We start from the raw sequence: 5,558 nt of genomic DNA on the forward strand, positions 1-5,558 counted from the left end.
TAGAGTAACTTTTGTCTCCTGAATAGCCTTTGATTGATAAATTTAGTCAAAGTATTAGGTTTCAAAGAATAATGAGTTTATTTGGAAAATAATCAAGATATATTAAACAGGAAGTCATGAAGGAGAAAAATTAGGTATGCCCCAACTCTCTGCTTTCCATGCTATCAGCATTCACTACTTCCCTTCCTCTCTGCCTCCTGCCCCTCCCCCCTCTCTCTTTCTCTGGCTCTCACTATCTCTGTAATAGTATTGCATGTAGGCATGTAGATATGTCTGCATAGACCCCGATGGATTTGTCATTATGTATAGCATATGAGCATACTCGTACAAACAGCTCCTATGTAGAAGTGGCATGCCATTTCCATCTCTGCTTATTGAAGATGACATATGTCCTGCTGATAATTTCTCCCTCTTCTCTGGGAGGAGAACTCACATTGAGAGGAATGCTGCTTGGCCATACAGACCGTGACACTGTCCTAAAGGACTATGTAAAAATACTTAGAGAAAATCAGGTCCTGAGTGGTATTTAGGAAGAGAGTTGCCATGCAAACCTAAGCCACATCCCCTGAGAATTATTTTAAAATCATCTCTGTACAGAGTTTTTGAGCCACTAACATTTAAAGTAGTTTTGTAAGATTACTTAATTGATTAAAAGTTAATGCACTTGTTAATTATGAAAAGTCACTGTCGTTCTCATATGCCTTCATTTAACTGAGATTGTTGTGAGCAGCTTGGCTTGATAGTGACAATCTGAATAGAACAGCAATGAAGAAAGAATAGACACACAGACACAGACACCCAGACATGCCAACTATTGGCTGCCTACTCCCAGATAGAGCAGAATCAAACCTGCAGCAGCCTGGGACATAAGTGCAGAATCTAAAGCAATCTAAATGCATTCCAACTCTTCAGGGAGGAATGAGAGTCCAGTTACAACCAGATCAAAGCAAAATCAAATTCCAACCTTCTGAGAAGCTCAAGAAGAAGGAAGAGCAAAGTATGGGTATTTTTTATGGTTCTTCTTAGAATGGGGAACAAAATACCCACTGGAGGAGATACAGAGACAAAGTGTGGAACAGAAACTGAAGGAAAGGCCACCCAGAGTCTGCCCCACCTGGGGATCCATCCCATAGACCATCACCAAACCTAAACACTATTGTGGATGCCAACAAGTGCTTGCTAACAGAAGCCTGAAATAGCTGTCTCCTGAGTGCCTCTGCCAGTACCTGACAAATACAAAAGTGAATGCTCTCAGCCAATCATTGGACTAAGCACAAGGTCCCCAGTGGAGGAGCTAGAAAAAGGACTGAAGGAGGCAAAGGTGTTTGCAACCCCATAGGAGGAACAACAATATGAACCAACCAGGCTCCCCAGACCTTCCAGGGATTAAGTCACCAACCAAGAGTACATATGGAGGGACCCATGGCTCCAGCTGCATATGTAGCAGGGGATGGACTTGTGGGGCATCCATGAGAGGCCCTTTGTCCTGAGAAGCATCAATGCCCCAGTGTAGGGGAATGCCAGGACAGGGAAGCAAGAGTGGGTGGGTTGTTGAGCAGGGGGGGGGGGGAGATAGGATGGGGGTTTTCAGGGGGGAAAACCAAGAAAGGGGATAACATTTGAAATGTAAATAAAGAAAATATCTAACAAAAAAATTCAGTTAAAAAAAAACAAAACGAAATCTTCTGGGCTCTGAAGCTCTTCAATGCTCACACCCGTCAAGCCCTGCTACTGTAGCATGCACTCCATCTCATAGGCTCAGATCTTCTTCAGAATATATCTGCGATTATCCAGATGGTCTTCCCATGGTCTTGGCAACTTCAGTATTCTTTTCTGAAACCAAGTCTGCACCCCATCGAATTGCCTCTTCTGGCCCCAGATTCTGCTACATGGTGCCCAGCCTCAGCTTCTCTATGGGATCTTTCCCAATTCTGATTTTCTGCTGTGAAGGAGGATGCACCTTTCCCACCTGCCTCTCACGGCCCCTCACAACGTCAAGTCTTACTTGCTTTCTATTCATCATTCCATTAATCAAAGCATATTGGGAAATTCTTACACAGTATCAAGTTTGGCTGCCAGCTTGACACGCAGTCTTTGCAGCCAAGCTTCTGTATGCTGACCCCAAAATGCATACTTCCTAGACAAATTGCTTTAATAATGTTGATCTCATATCAATGTTTTATGATGTTCAGCTCCAGCTAATTATTATCTATTGTCCGGGTAAAGCAAAACTATCATTTCCATAGATTCTTCATTGAAAGGATCACAAATTCTGATAAAAATATTTCTTTTCAGGAATTTGTCCCCTGTGCTCATATCTTCGAGGCTTTCCCCCACTTTCTCCTCTATAAGGTTCAGTGTCTCTGGTTTTATGTGGAGTTCCTCCATCCACTTAGACTTGAGCTTTGTACAAAGAGATAAGAATGGATCAATTCACATTCTTCTACATGATAACCTCCAGTTGAGCCGGCACCATTTGTTGAAAATGTTGTCTTTTTTTCCTTTGGATGGTTTTAGCTCCTTTGTCAAAGATAAGGAGTTACAGAGACAATGTTTGGAGCTAAGACTGAAGGAAAGACCATCCAGAGACTACCCCACCCTGGGATCTATCCCATAAACAACCACCAAACCCAGACACTATTGCATATGTCAGCAAGATTTTGCTGACAGGACCCTGATATAGCTAACTCTTGTGAGGCTATGCCAGTGCCTGGCAAATAGAGAAGTGGATGCTCACAGTCAGCTATTGGATGGAACACAAGGCCCCCAATGGAGGAGCTAGAGAAAGTATCCAAGGAGCTAAAGGGATCTGCAACCCTATAGGAGGAACAGCAATATGAACTAATCAGTATCCCCCTAGAGCTTGTGTCTCTAGTTTCATATATAGCAGCAGATGGCCTAGTCGGCCATCAATGGGAGGAGAGGCCCTTGGTCTTGTGAAGATTATATGCCTCAGTACAGGAGAATGACAGGACCAGGAAGCAGGAGTGGGTGGGTTGGGGAACTGGGTGTGGTAGGGTATAGGGGACTTTCAGAGAGCAAACTAGAAATGGGGATAGCATTTGAAATGTAAATGAAGAAATTATCTAATAAAAATATTTCTTTTCCTTTGGAAATTTTATAAATTCTGCCTCCATAACCCGTACCTCTCTCCCAAACTCCCTATAGAAGTCATTAATTCCTGATCATTCAATCCTCCCAGGACTTAACATGGTCAGGTTCATTACAGCAGTTTTATACTCTCTGCTAATAATGTCTGTTCTACTTTGCTTTCCTTCTGCTCTGATCAACACCAGAGCCAAAAGCAAATGAAGAAAGAAAGGTTTATTTCACCTTACAGCTCAGCCACAAGGGAAGTCAGGGCAGAAAGACAGAAACCTAGAGGCAAGACCTGCAGCAGAGACTGCAGAGGAATGCGGTGTACTAGGTTGCTTTCTGGATTGTCCCAGTCACTTTATTATAGAGCTCAGCCCATGGATGGCACCAGGCATCATGGGAAACGTTCTCCAAATCAACCAGCAACCAAGGAAAGGCCCAATAGGCATGCACACAGGCCTGCCTGATGGAGGTAATTCATCTACAGAGATGCCACACTCCAATATATTTCTAGATTTGGGTCAATCTGACAAAACCCAACTATGACACAGGGATTCTATCACTGAGAAAGGAAGATATTGGCCATGACTTCTGGGGTTTTTCAGTCTTAAAATAAAATGACAGGTATGAAATAAAGATTTTTAAAAAAATACTCAATGATAATCCAACTAGTGTTGTTATTCTTACTTATTAATAGATAATATTGTACTGCTTGTTATGAACTCTGTATAGGTTATATGTTTTATCTGATAAGTGATATCAAATAATAATTTATAACAGTATTTAATGTCTCATAAAATATAGGATAATCTAAGAATGATAATTGTTTCTATTATCATCATTGCTGATAATGGTATAGCACAGGAGAAGGGTCTATAAGGTTTGACTCCAGGAAAAGATCAGTATGTTATTTCACTATTTCACATATTCTGTGCATTGTGACAGCTTAGAAGTAGGCCAATTTTAGTCAGTCAATAATTTTATTGAAAACACCGAAGTCAGAATATTTCTACTGGCTACTACTCTATCATACCATTTGATTGTCTGTTTGCACCTTTAAACAGAACAGAAACAATGCTTTAGAAAACATTTGGCTATTTAAATTTTCATGTTTTATTATTAATTATTGTTCTGAAATAAGCGTTGGTACCAAGCACATCTAAGAATTTAAAATCCTTCACAACAATCTTGTGAGGAAAACTGGATAACACTAGCATAATTTTAGCTCGAAATGATTCTGCCAGATATACCTAATGCTTTTTATCTTCGAACAAAGCAATAGGTAAGATTTAATTTTTCTAATGTTTTACTTTGTTAATTTAAAGAACAGCCATGGTTAAAGGGGGAGTTAATTTGTCTTCTTTGAAGTGCTAATTGAATTTTTATCTGCAAAGCCAATATGTACATTGCTGAGTTGTTTAAAGAAAATATAAAATCCATAGGTTTGGTGAAATGATAAAAACACATGTTTAAGAAAAATCATTAAAGTGAAACAATCACTTGAACTCTGATTGTGTTCTCTGCTTTGGGTGCAAACACTAAACAAAGAGCAACATCGCACAGAAACTGTTCTACTTAAGGGATCATTTTTATTATTTGCTCTGTTTGACCACACATATATGTCCCAAAACTTAAAAAAATTACAACAAATTACATTGCTATAATTTTTCTTTCTAATAATCAACTGATCAGTCTGATCAATTTTAGTATGAATGCTCTGAACTTATTTTTTTAAAGCAACTTCTGTTTCTCTTGTAAGTCACATACATACTTCTACAGTGAATTGATTTATAATTTTTGTAATTCAGGGAGGATACTTCTGCATCTTAGGGAATGACAACCCAAATTGGGGGAGAGGGGCACTAAAGAATGATGTTCAAGTTTACATGGGATTCCTCATAGGTTGTTAGTGACTGTTTCTTAAGACATAGATTCGCAATCAATCACCATTTGGTTCATAGCGTAAATAATAGTTGCAGGTCTATAAATTCATGCTTCAATCCACTTAAAAATCACCATTAATATAAGCAAACAAACACAATTTACATTGGAAATATCCAAGTTGCAGGGAATTTTGTCTCTTAATCATGGAATTGTCTCAAAGAAAGCAATTTAGGCAATCTATTTTTCTCGTTGCCTAAAATTTTCCCTCTTTGCAATGGTTACTTTTTCGTTTTTATATTAGCCGTGTCATAAAAAAAAAAAAAAAACACAAAGTAAATATATTTCCAGGAAAGTACAAGTATGTAACAAATGTAAATTATCTAACGTGAGTTGTAAGAAAAGAAACTAGTTTTTATTATTGAATAGGTAAGAGAATTTACTATCAATAAAAGGCCAGTTCTAATTAATTCATATTGATAGCACATCCCTGTAGGAACTAATGTGACTCAAGAGAAACCATAAAAAAAAAAAATGTTATTGTGACGTACAAGGATGTTCTTCCCTGGGGCGTCAGTGTG

The 5,558-nt window shown here is 38.9% G+C and overlaps 1 protein-coding gene across 21 annotated transcripts in view; it reads right to left on the minus strand.

The window, feature by feature from the left end:
• The window catches only part of Robo2 (roundabout guidance receptor 2), a 1,555,468-nt gene that overhangs the window by 722,493 nt on the left and 827,417 nt on the right, over positions 1-5,558 (minus strand). The gene's annotated exons all lie outside the window — the stretch shown is intronic.

Source organism: Mus musculus, chromosome 16, assembly GCF_000001635.26.
Source record: "Mus musculus strain C57BL/6J chromosome 16, GRCm38.p6 C57BL/6J".
Lineage (NCBI taxonomy): Eukaryota > Metazoa > Chordata > Mammalia > Rodentia > Muridae > Mus > Mus musculus.